The following is a 14,254-nucleotide window of genomic DNA, read 5'->3' on the forward strand; positions in this document are numbered from 1 at the left end:
ATAAACATAGTATTTGTGCAAAGTTCTGCACCGATATCTTCACTAGTGCTTACTTTATATATTGTAATGTAAACGGTTAGATCGTCTTCAAAGTTCTGGTATATAGGAAGTAGGCGTGGTTGTGAAGCGATTTGGCCTATTTTTACAACATATCATTGGGATGTAAGGAAACTATTACAAATCAAGATTTTGACCCATAAGTGGGCGACGCCACGCCAATTTTCCATTTTGTAAAAAAATCTGAGTGCAGCTCCTATCTGCCATTTCTTATGTAAAATTTAGTGTGTCTGACGTTTTTCGTTAGTGAGTTAACCCACTTTAAGTAATTTTCAACCTAACCTTTGTATGAGAGGTTATTATCCGATTTCTTTCATTTTTGGACTGTATTACGAAGTGGCTAAAAATAACGACTACAGAAAGTTTGGTTTATATAGCTCTATTGGTTTTGGAGATATGTACAAAAAACCTATTTGGGGGCGGGGCCCCGCCCACCTCCCCAAAAAAATTACATCAAAATATGCCCCTTCATTTACGGACGGACAGATAGACATTCGGATTTGAACTCCACTCTTCACCCTGATCACTTTGGTATATATAACCCTATATCTAACTCGTTTAGTTTTGGGTGTTACAAACAACCGTTATGTGAACAAAACTATAATACTCTCTTTAGCAACATTTGTTGCGAGAGTATAAAAATTAAAATCGATTATTAATAACTTTAAATTTCTTTTCTTTTAATTTCAGATAAAAGATGTAAGTCTACAATAAAACACGAAAAAAATACAATCAAATGCGAAGAAAATCTAAATAAATAATAAAACCAACATACATATGCACCGGGGAATGCAAGTTAACCGCAATCGCATAAATTAGGAAAATAATCGAAAAATTAAATCGAATGTTGCACCGCATAGTTGTGTATAATTTTGCGTTGCCATATCATAAGTGAATTTCCATTAAAAAGATAAAAAATAAAGAAACACCACACTTGCCACATATTATGAGTGGTTGTGCATATAAGAATGTATGATTGTTGATTGAAAGCCAAAAAAAAAAAAGAATTCGAACGCAAGAAATCGCCAATAATTCACTCACTCGAGGTGAATACAGCGTCATCAGCAGCGCTCAAGTGCACCGCAAGTTAACCTACAACAAAAACAACTGCGATAAAAACTAGAACTAGTGTTTGCTATTGTTGTTGTGTTGTTCTTCGCTGTGAGGGTACACGCATTTCTCACCATATTTGGCATTTCGGCCGAGATTATCTCGCACACATCCTATTGCATCGCATCGCTGCAGTTTTGCTGATTGTATGGCATTACAATTTTAAATCAACAACACCTTTCTTTTTTTCGCTTTCAAAAGGTGAGTAACTGCAATTCTTTTGCTACGCATCGCATTGTTATTGCTCTTTATGTTATCTACTGCAATTGTTCTTGTTCTTACTTACATTACGTAGATGTATGCTAAATTTCATGTAAGTGTTGTAAAGTGGCAAAATTATAGTGATTTTCGTTGAGGAATTCACTTCATGTGCTAAAATGGACATATCTTCAATGCCGATCGGATGGGGTTAAGCAGCATATAGTACACATTTGGAAGATATAAGCTCAAAATTCGTGAAATATTTATTGTAATCGGAGATTTAATTTAAATAGGATAGAAATGTATGTATATATGTACTTATGTAACAGTTTTTTTTCTGATAAAATATAGAAGACGGGGATCTGCATTTGGTCATATGAATGCAATTTAACTCCCAAAAATATTGAAAAACGCCTCAAAGCACTCTCATATTTTAATTCGTAATGTTTCTCTCAATATTTCTCCCTTCCGACCATCTAAACCAAAATATAATAATATGCATAATAACACGTATAAGTTCCAGCTGAAAATAAGCAGTTCATTCTCTGCCGTCTCTCTTCCAAAATAGAAATATCGCTATTGCCATCCGAAAACTTTTCATTAAAACTATTTTTCTATTCTTCTACCAAGTTACAGTTCAATAAAATTTTCATTATTACTTGAATATCAATCAGCAACTACATATGTCACATTCCGCCATTTCTCACAAAAATTACTACAATAAATAACGATACCCTTGAAAATTTAATTAGTAAACCACTAAATCTAAGTCAGCCGCATTTGATTGTGCGCATTTTGTATGGAAATACAAATTTCATCTGCATAAACCCACTCGAAACGGCGAACAAAAGCCACACAAATCAACTAACGGTTGCCTCGAACTTCCCATGTGGGAGTGTATTTGGACGTTGTTATTATTGTTTGTTGTTGTACATTTGGAACATGATTTATATTTATTTACATTGTTTGTTTGTTTTTGTTGTTGGTGGTGGAAACCCGAACTTGACATTTTTAACCAAAACTAGCTAATGACAGGGTTCACTAATTGCCACAGCGGATGCATGCGAACAAAAGTGCAGTCGCATGCATGCTAAAGAGATGCCCACAAAAAGCAGACAACAAGTGCATAAGCGAGGGGAGACGTTGATCTTCATTTGTATGAGCTCTACGCCATAAAAATCACCATCAGCATGTAGGTTGCTGCTGTTGCACTCAATTTAAGTCGATACAACTAAAACCATTATTTTAATCAGCCGAAGCGCAACAACACAAAGAGATACCTATACATATATATGTTTGTATATGATTTGTGTATTAAAAAAGTTACATCGAAATTGTGCAGTAAATGCACGTTGGCCATCATCACTGTCACTGCCTCTTGGCCGCAGGCAATTTATGCAACAAAGTGTGGCTTGGATCTGTTCATATGTATAAAGGTGTGTACTGTATGATTTTCCGCTTACAATTTTATTTTTTTTTTGTATTTTTTATTTAATTTGTTTTTGCTTATATCCGTCTTTTTATACTATGATGTTCACGGCTTCGCTTCAGTTTGTCGACTCATCACAGCGACCGTTAGTCCATTAAAGCCCACTGTTTGTTGTTGCGACATTGATCAGCATTAAATGTTATCTAGATTTTTATTATCAATATCAATGTTTAGTTGCATCAACGGTAGGGGAAATGTGTTCACTTTTCGACATTCGCTAGTCGATAAATGCTGTCACGACAACTTGTTTGGCTGCAGCTTTTTGAAGGGAGGAAATAATACAATAAAAACGATTAAAACCAAAAGCATACATTTTCGTTTATTGGCACTAAGGACGCTTTAATTAGCGGTTATAAAAAATATGGACCAAAGTTAATGGATATTGATTAAAGGCACATCAAAATACGAGTATATCTGTATCAGTATGTATGTATGTGTGTGTGCGACACTTACTAGTTTACCATTGGCATTGGGATTTTATGGAATCGGTCAAGCGCATAATAACAGAGTCACATTATCATTTCGAAGCCTTTAAGAGAGCTTAAAAAATTAAATATATTTTATTTATAATATTTTTCTTATTCCCTTTTACATTCACTCCCACCTTTGCTTTTTGCTTCCTTATTCTTTCTAAACTTTTTGTTTATATTGCCTTTTGTTTTTGTCTACCTTTACATCCACATCAATTTTCTGTTTTCCTCCATTTACTTATTTTATTTAAAAACAAATTAACACAATTGTGCTTGTCTTTCGTTTGCTCGCCGCGTAGCAAAGTGCGGCGGCACGCTTTTGACTTTTGCGCTAACAGGAATATTTTAGCAAGGCATAAACACAGAGACAAAAACAATAACAAAGGCTCGTGTCCAAAAATCTGGTTTTGACGTCGATTACGCCTTTGACTGCCCAACAGACAACAACTGAGTGCTCTTGGATCTTTCGGCGCGTGTACTCACCGCGCCACGGCCACACGAGGTGTTGAACAACTAATGAATTTGCTTTAATTTGTTATTGTTTTTCACATTTATCGCATGTGTGGAAAATTGAATTGAAGAGCAGGTCTTTAGAAGGGCGAATATATTATGCAAATTTTTTTGCTGTATTTATTGTCATTGCTTTCCTATTTTATAAACTCAAAAATCTTAGAAATAACAACAAGAAAATCAACAAGCACAACAACATTTATTTTGGCAACCGCCGCTTTAAAAATTTAATTTCCTTATAAAGGAATACATTTGGTTCAATTTTGCCAATAGCGAAACTTGCGAAACTTTTATAAATTTGCGATATTGAACATGTACATGCGCATGCATGGTTTTGGTCCTTAAACCGGTGTATATAAAAATTTAATTGATTGCCAAATTAAGCTAAATTTGAATTGAACACAGATCCCGCAGGCACACATGCAACAAATAACGAATTGTACGCGGCTGAACCAAAGCAAGTTCGTTGCTTAAGTCGTTTGTTATGACATCGCGATTGCTTTGTGATGGTCGATGCATTTGAATGACGGGAAAAAAATAATATATTTTCACTTATAAAATTTATAAAAAACTATATATAAATAAATGAAATAAAATAACAATACTTTTATTGGAAATCTTTAAAAAAAAATATTATATACCAAACAAATTGTGTTTCAAAATAACAGATTAATAGTTTTTCATATATGTTGGACACAAAAACCTCAAAATTTCCAACTAAAAATTATAAAAAATGCTAAAATAAATAACGACTGCCAAAAGTTCTTAAAAAAAAATAATACACACAAAACTACAAATTATAGTTATTCGTCAAACTGTCAGCGGATTAACATTTTTGGGTGTGTCTGCCAACTATTGACTTTTAGCGTTTATTTACTGTCAATACGTATGTATATAGCCAAAAAGCACCGGTAGTTTTCTTGATATTTTCCCGTTTTAGGGTTTGTTTGCTTTAAAAGTTTTTTTTTGTTCTTACAAATATGGCAGCATTACATTTTGGTTTGAATTTTTTTGCATTTTGGTTTTGTTGTTGTTCGTATGTTGTAAATTAAAAAAATATAAAAACCTTGTGAATTCATGTCAGTAAAAATTAAATTTTTATGTTGCCCTTAAATAAATTAACACAGGCAAGCTTGTGAGCATCTCGAAAAACCTTTCGGTAATAAATATTAATTTTGTTTTTTAATAAGAGAGCGGTAATCAATTTAGGCATATTTTTAAATATATGTGTGAAGGTTGATGAATGTATGTATTATATAAAGCATGTTAGCATTCAAATATGGTAAATTAAAAGTTAATTAATTGAAATGTCTAATCTTTTGTACACTAACCTATTTTAAAAACCTTCAGACATGTTAGAGCTTAATAAAAGATTAATAACTGGTTGATTTAAACACTTTACATTTGATTAAATTTTGAATAATTTTATTTTAACTATTTGATTCTTCATTAAAAATTTAATTAAATTTAAGGTTTTTCATAGTTGGCAACTCTTTTCCAAAAAAACAACTTCTTTTATTTCTTTTAAGATTTTCTTAGACTTGTAACGCATGCTAAATATTTTTGTAATAAACTCATAATTTTTTTTATTTATTTGCACCGATTAAGTGGCGGTATGCACCACCTAAAGCACATACACAAATCAGCATAACAGCACACACACATCTGTGGCATGCATGCTCGTATCAGCCGACAACACTCATTTCAGCTCGAATGCGCCGACAAACTGCCAATTAAGCTTTGCAACAGTTTAACGCGCTTGTTAACTAACGCAACTGAAATCAAAAACCAAATCTGATTTGTTGTTTTTGTTGCTGTTACAAAAAATTATTTAATTTCTGCAGAGTTTAGCTGCAGGTGCCAACAAATAAATGCTGATTGCCATCAGAGACTCATTGGCGTATTTTATTTTTCTTTTTTTGTTTGTCTTTTGTTGTTGTTGCGCACTTTCATAAAACTAAAACTATAAAATAGAAAAAATATAAGATATTATAAGAGCGCTGAGCCACTATCGGTAGTTGCAATGGAAGTGAATTGTAGCAGAAGTGCGTGGGATAAATAAATGCACAAATGATTTTTGGAAAACGAAAACAACAACAAATATGCTTGGCCAATTGGCACTCTATTAATAGCAAATATTTGTCAATTTAATTTGTAATGTAAATATTTGCCTTCGAATAACGTTTCATTCACATATTCACCCATTTATTAAACGTACAAGCAAGCTATGAGTTAGTTTATATGCATTCAAACAAGTAAATCCATTTAAGTATCTTTGCTTTACGTATTCTTTAACGTTTGTGTACGCTTATGTGGGTGCGTTGGTGTAGACCAGCGCCATTCAAGCCCAGTTGTAATCGTATTACTTGCAAAGAAAATTTATTTGTTTCTAATAAAGATTGCGCACATGTGGCGGTAATTTAAAAACTTTAACCTCAAATCGTTTCATGTAACGAGAAAGCGGTAATCGTATTTTGCTGTCATTGAAATGGATTTGCGGTTTAAGTAGAGCACATTTTTGTGGGTTGGCATTTGATAGTATTGTTTTATTTATTTTTTTTTTTTTTGTTATTTGAGTGTTCATGGGCATGCGGATCGAATTTGTGAGCTACAATGTGAAATAAAACTTTATGATTAGAAGTAGTTATAGAAAATAATAAAAAATATAAGACATGCAAAATAATCTCACTATAATTACGTAGTTAATTTTCGAAAATAAGAAAAAAATGCTTGAAAAATAATTTACCATGGAAGATTTTTGAACATTGTCGTTATAAAACTTGTGATTTACCTCCACTGCGCTGAAATTTAGACAACGATTTTGCTTATGTAAGGTTTCTTAAGGGCCTCTTAGGCTAATTTTCTATTATAAGATCACAGACGAAGAAATCTTCATATCTGAGGACAATAGTATGAAGAATATACTTTTTTGTAGAATGTCAAAACTCTATTTGATGAGATGGTAACAGTTAATTCCGTCTGTCTAGCGGAAATATTACCATTTTCATTGCGCCAAAAGGTAGGCAACAATTTAATTAAAAATATCTTCAACTATAAAGTAAAGAATTTTACAACTAATAAGCGTTGCTACTAGAACAGCTATACATTTGGAGGAAAAATTTTAAACACTTATTATTTTCAACACAATAACTTTTATTCATTCTCATTTTTCCAATACTGAAAAAATGTATGTAATTGCAATTTCAGAAGTGCAAAAGTAAGCACTCAGCAAATCAACTAATTTATTGATAGGCCGTAAAATCGTCAATAATATATTTCTACTTCTTTTCCAATTTACTTCCCTGCATTATGACTCACGCCGGACAAAGTCATAATCCTCATTATACGCTTTAAATGTCTAAGTTGTGAAAATAAATACAAAAACAACAGCAATTGTAAATGCATTAAGGCAATGTGCAGCTCAACGTTTTATTTCGTCACTCTCGTAAGTGAAAAACTATTAAAATTTTACCGTTAACATGCACTAAAAGTGGGTCACCAAAACCAGTGAGTGTCAGAGCTAGGTACTTGTGTATGCGCTGAGCAATATAGATTTGTATGCACATAGTCGAGTCAGCTTGTAATAATCAAAATGTGTCACGCACATAATTTCTGAGTTATGTGGCATGTAAATGAGTGACCGCAAGTTGTTTTACAATTTTTTTTGCTTATTTTTCGCTTAATCTTTCTCACTTTGTGCCTTCACATTACAAAAACAAATTAAAAATCCATTTTTATAGCACCAAACCACGTTCCGTTTTGTGGTCGATATCTTCAAGTCTTCTTCTTTTTCCAGCGTTCATTTCTCGAACACATGCGCAATTTTAGGTCAACATTTGATTAGTCAACGTGATCTAAAAATAAGAGAAAATGTCAAAGCCGAAGAAACATAAATTTGTAAATAATAGTGGGCATGCTAATTCGCAGCATTTTTTTTTGTGTCTGCAGACACATGTATTGTTGTTACACGAGATGATATTGCGAATTTACCACAAAAAAGAGCGACAAGTTTTGGAAATAAGCATACATTTCAAATTTTCATTTGTTTTTGTGACTTTTTATGCTTTAGTGCATCTTTCTCTTTGTTAGTTTTAAACAAAAATGGTAAACTAATAAATTTATATTTGCATATTTAGTATGGTTTTAAATCTGAATTAATTCATACTGTCAATATATCACAATTTTGATCATGTTATGCAAAATAGAGCTTCAGGCTAAATTTGTTACAACTATAGTAGTAGGGCTCTAATGCACATTCAACTTTATGGAGATTATTTTTTGGACATTCTAGGTTTTATTAATATAAGTACCTCTGAATAATTTTAAAAACTGCCTTGTCTACTGCTATAGTTTTTTACTTTATTTCAAGTAATACAACTTTATAAAAGCGCTCCTAAATGTAGGCAATACTTTCATTATGATTTAAATTATCATTATCTTCCACTTCTTCCAGAAAGTCACAGTTTTTGTTAGTGGCGAAAAGAAGCTTCAATATCCCTCTTAAGTTTAACATGCCGTGCATTTGCGTAAATCTTTTCAATCGCCTAAATGTAGGCAACTCAATTTTTTATATTAAATCAAGTCATTTAAACTAACCTGTAACCCAAACACGTATTTATTTATGAGTTCCAAACACTTTTAGGAAACACACTCTAAATAATACCCCAGCCAAAGCTCACTATAAACACTGTTATATTCCCCTTCAAACAACTTTATATTCACAAAGACCTCACTCGTAAACATTTAATTCACAAACAATTACCAAAATCGGCATTTGACATACGAAAGTTACTGCAGACCAAATATCGGCCAATTGCAACAGAAAATTGAGCCACAAAAAACAATGAAAGTTGATAATGCCAAGAAAAGCCAATAATAAAACAAAATAATTGGTTGAGGAACGTGAGGCACACCCACACCAATGCACTAGCGATGAATAGCGGCTGCCTCTCACCCACAACCGGTTACTCTGGCTACAACAACAAATCAACAATGGCATTTCATTGCATTTCAACCAACAACATTCCTCAAAACTGCACGAAGCCAATCAATACCTGAGTTCACTTAGAAACCATTTCATTGTTGTTGTTGTATTTCAATTGCACTTTAAGTACAGAAATCATCGAAAGCTCAATCAATTGCACGTGAGTTACCACAGAAATTTATCTCCTCAACCAGACAGACAATCCGCCAACCAACCAGTGAGTCAGACAGTCTGGCTGTCAAACGTCGATGAGCACACCCACCTAACACGAGAGCGCTACAAATGTACACACACACTCAAACAAATAATTTCCAACAAAAGCAGCATGGAAAATAATAAGAGAAAACAATGTGGATTAGCGCTTTTCGCCATTTTCAGTCATTTGATATCTTCATTCACCTCCTAATGGAGTCTTCGTATGACAAAATTGATTTTTATGGGTTCCTGCCTTTTTGTGTTGCAGTTATTGTAAGTGGGATTTTGGTTTTTGGAAAAATGTTCACCAATACCTTGCATTCGACATGTGTTCGCCGATAAGGTAGTGACGCTGTGAGGCTAAAGTGCTTCGCAGATATTTCAGGCGCCCGCCAACAAAGACTCTAGTTTCAAATGCAAGCGCCTGTGCGTGAAAGCTCTTATTGTTTATGCTGATCGCATTTGAGAGGCTCACTTAGCTATGGCCACTCCCAGTTACTTCGCACTATTTTCTTGTGGTTGGAGTAAATTGTGGATAACAGTGGATTTGAACTCATGGAAAAAATAATATTTCAAAAAAATACAAATTTATCAAGACTTAAAATTGAATTAAAAAACTGAATATTTACAAACTGAATAAAAAAAATTATTTGAATTAAAAAAAAAAATTTCAAAAAAAGTAATGCAAAATTCCAATAAAAAAATTATATAATAAATAAATGTAAATGACAATTACTTTAACAAATAAGTAAACAAAGGTAATTATCGAATTTTAGTTAAAAAATATTATATAAAAAATAAATAAAGAAAAAAATATTTTTTATAATTCAGGAAAAAAATAAGTGAATAAAAATATATTCTTTCTTAAAAACATTTAAAGAAAAATCATCCAATACATCCAATAATCATGAACACAATAAAAAAGCAAAGCACTAACAATAAATAATTGTTCAAAAACTAGTAAAAAAATACAATTAAAACAACAAAAAACATTTAAATTGAATAATGACTGAAAGCGCGCCCCTGTTACCTTGGCTTTGTCTTTGCCGACTTTCTAACCTGCAGTGGCAAGCGCAAGTTTTTCATTGATCATAAGTAATGTAGTATGCTTGAGCAGACCTGCCCATGCTTCACTTGTAACAGCTAGATAATTGATATATCAATTTTCATTTGTACTGCGGTACGTGTTTCTTTGTACAAACCGTTTACCGTAATCATTGCCAAGTGCAACAGCATTTATGCATATAAGCTTACAGACCCACATTTATGTAGAAACATATGTACTCATGCGTATGCACTTGTATACAGGTTTTATGTGCGCGCATTTATCAATTATTAACTTTAAAATGACGCCACGCTTCGTGTATGCCAGGCATAATTAAAAATTCAGAGCATTCTATTACAAGAGCACAAGGTAGGAAGAAAAACTGGTTTGGTTGGAGAATTAAAAAAATATGAAATTGTATATATCAGTTAGTAGAGTTATTAAAATACACCTAGGCTTGGACAGCATAAAAGGTACAACCCTCAAACTTCTCTAGAGCTTCCTGTTTTATCCCTAACAACTTTGCTTCACATACAGACACATATAAAATAGAAAAGATATTCGTTTATTTCAAAACTCAACACTTCATTTACTAAACTATCGAAAGCAAATGAAATCGAAACCAAAATTTTAACAATTACTTAACATTCAAACAAAAGCGTTGACAAGTGTTGACTGCTTCTTTCAGTACCTTTGTTTTTGGTGTAGCCGCTTCTGACATATCCCTTTCCGGTAGCTAACACTGTCATAAGTGTCATTTAAAAAGAAATTTCTTTGATGAGAATATCATGAGCTGACAAGTAGAAAGTACTCACGTAGAAAGTCCACAAGTTTACATAAGCACGGACTCAATCGTGCTCAATCGCAGAGTGGTAAATATTGACAACTTTGGAAAAAAATATTGGTTGACGTTTTCAATGTAAATATGCATTGTATGTATGTATGGATGCACTCAGGTGCTTAACCTCAATGTATCTTCATGTCAGTGTTCAAGTGTCAAACGGAAGCGCTTGTCCCTGATTCAACAATTACAATAACAGTTGTTGTAATGTTGTTTAATGCAGTACAAAGTATATTTAGAGTTTATTTGGAGAGTTCTTGAGAAATTATTTGTTTTACATTTCACACAGAGTTTATTTGTTCAAATAAGAAGCTTGTAAAAATGAAATGTATCAGCTTCAAAATAATCAAAAATGTAGATCAGTGCACCAAATATTGTTATAGTAATAAATACTTATAACTTCCAATTCGGGATTTAGCTATTTCAATAAGTTTTACAAGTCCAACTGTTTACACGTATGTTCCAGAACTGTACAAATACAATTTTTTGTTTACCAACTAATTTATTCGAGATCAAGTTGACACAAATCTTCTTGCTCATTTTACCGTTGTTCTCTTAAACAAAAATAAAGTAATAGCAAATTTCTACAACAATATTTATAAATCACACTTACATAATTAGCTTGGACAACACATAACACATGGAGCATTCAGACATTCACCAGCGCTCGCGTTCTATCCAAAGTGGATTCTGCATAATATATAAGCCAAATAGAAAGCGCAACAGCAGTGGATAGTAGTTACTATAATCAACGAACCATTTGTTCATTCGCCACATTCGCTGGCCATTGCTGCTGCCTACGGCATTGCCTTCTTTAGCGTTTTCTGTTGCCAATTCAAAGCAGCTTTTCCGCTTTCTATGAGCTTTCATTGAGTCTGTATATATGTGTGCTACTTTCTGCCACAAGTCATTGCATCCATTCTATATGTTGTTATTTGTTGCTTTATCCCAAATTTTCGTTCAATTTGGCGCATCTGCCGTCTTTTTCGCCTCTATTTGTTGTATTTGTATATATTTTGCATTTATTTTATTTTTGTTCGATTTAATCTGCATGAATTTTTCGCCTACTCCATTTGACTTATAGCATTTGCAGTTCAAAGTGTAAAAAAGGTCTGCAATAGGTCAATGTGGCTTCCTAAGTTTTTTGGGTATGAAGATATTACTTAAATCGCATTAGTGTGCGCAGAGGAAAGTAGAAGAAATGTATAATTCATCACAAATGCTAAAGAAAAAGAAAATACTCATAGTTAGAAGAGCTACGTCATCATTAGCCAGTAGTACTCATGGCAAATCTGCCATCTTTAAGATTTTGAAAAAATTATCATAAAATATGATATGTAATCATATCATAAAATTATCATTAAATTAAAAATTTCTATTTAATTATATATCCAAAAAAATGTAATAGCTACCTGTATTGTAATACCCCACTGTTGCTTTAAAAAAATCCACAATTATAACTCATTCACCAATTCAGAGTCCAATAATTATCAAAATATCGAAATTCCAATCCAAACATATGTCTGTGTCGCCCACTTATGGTCAAGTCCCGTGGCGCATGTCTCCGTTGCATCTAATGTCAAATCATCACAGAACCTATCCGTCAATGTGATAGACAGCCATTCAGCAAGCCAAGCGATGTTTTGTTCAACACTGACGGCTCATTGAGCAAAACACTGCGAATGTGGCACAGTGCACATGAACTCATATACTTGTACTTATCCATATATATGTACACATGTGTTGTATTTGTAATTCCCAATAGATTTATTGCACACGATAATGGTACTTACCTATGGAAACTGCAACATTTATCGCAATTGACCAGATTTGTTAACTTGTCTGACAGCATGCTACCAGCAAGGAAAATAACAAAAAATAAAAAAAAAATATAACAAAAACAATAAAAAAAGTCGAAGTGCAAACGCACAGCGCCACCAAAAGACGCCTCAGGACACAGCCACAGTCGCCTCGCTATTCTCCAGTCGTGCCGCTTTGGGCCCGCTGGCCGCACCGATCGCGTCGCTAACCCCTGATCGATTACACGATCGAACTGGTGGTGCCGCTGTTGTTACCGACGCGCCAATGTTAATGCTGAATGCGGTTTAACCTGATTTCCGCTACGTTTTCGCCAATTTTGCATTAATTATGCGCCATCATTTTTTTTATTCCATTTCCACCATATTTGTTGTTGTTGCTTTTATTGCAATTGAGGCGAATAAAAACGGAGGAAATGCAGAAAAAGCGCTGAGTGGTTTTGACGAGTGGCAGAGTTGCTTGTAGGCGCTTTGTTACTACCCTCTTTATTATTTTTCTCTCTTTACTTTAATAGAGAATACTATACCATTCTACATAATTGCTAACTAATTACTCACAACAGCGCAGCTTACAACTCTACAAATTGCTGAAAATGTGTAATGTTGCTACGCTCTGTTAGTTTCGCCATTTTTTAACACTTTCACATTCATTATACTGGTAAGTACCTTATAACAACACTTTTCATGAATTTGCACATACAGATTTACAGTTTCGATTTCATACAAATATAGACATTTGTAAAGTACACATACTATCATGTGGTTTCGAGTATTTCGAACAATAATAACAATTTCAAATTATGTATGTATGTTAGGGCCTCATTATCGCGTTTCATTGTCCATTTGTTTGACCAGCTCGCATGATAGCCGTTGGCGTTGACACACATTTTTTCCGCTCGCCTAACTTTGTCAATTGATTTCATTTAAATTACGAATTACTTTTTCTAACACTTTTTGCTTTTTCACTGTGCGGTTTGCCAGTACAACATAATTGGTAGTTGGATAATAGTGGTGTGACCGTTTTGTTTACCATTTAATTTAATTTAAATGAAAACTATTGCGATAATTGCAATTGCATTTAACTTTCTTTAGGTTGTTATTGTACTTCCCGATCTAACATTTTTTACGCTAATGAAAAACTCGTTTCTATTATAGGTTAATACTGCAATGTATAAATATCACTTTGTGAAGAAAAAATGAAAAAGTTAGTTTAACAAGATTTTAGGTGATTTGTGAATAAAAATAGATGAATAAATAAACTGAAAAAGTAGATTCATAGAAGAAGTAATGAAACTCAATTCTGAAATGTTCCAAAGCAGTTTAAGATTGCACCAAAATGTTTAAGTATTAATTTTCACCTAGCTTTCACCTAGAGCTTCGAAGCTTTCACGTAGAGCTTTAATTTTAAGTATAAACCTATTAATCTCTCCAAGTTTCCATCACCAGCTTTCCATTCACATCAAAGAATGCGATTTGCTTATTAAAAGCAGTAAATATTGAAATCATTATTGATAACATTCAAATGCTAACTCATA

At 33.1% G+C, this 14,254-nt stretch overlaps 1 protein-coding gene across 1 annotated transcript in view; it reads left to right on the forward strand.

The window, feature by feature from the left end:
- Window positions 1–808: 808 nt before the first annotated feature.
- LOC128922927 (cadherin-99C-like) overlaps window positions 809–14,254 on the forward strand; it is a 42,046-nt gene continuing 28,600 nt past the window's right edge. The window contains exon 1 of the mRNA XM_054235328.1: window positions 809–1,368. The gene's annotated coding sequence lies outside the window, so the exon portion shown is untranslated. The remainder of the gene's footprint in view (window positions 1,369–14,254) is intronic.

This window comes from Zeugodacus cucurbitae, chromosome 2 (assembly GCF_028554725.1).
Source record: "Zeugodacus cucurbitae isolate PBARC_wt_2022May chromosome 2, idZeuCucr1.2, whole genome shotgun sequence".
Taxonomy (NCBI): domain Eukaryota; kingdom Metazoa; phylum Arthropoda; class Insecta; order Diptera; family Tephritidae; genus Zeugodacus; species Zeugodacus cucurbitae.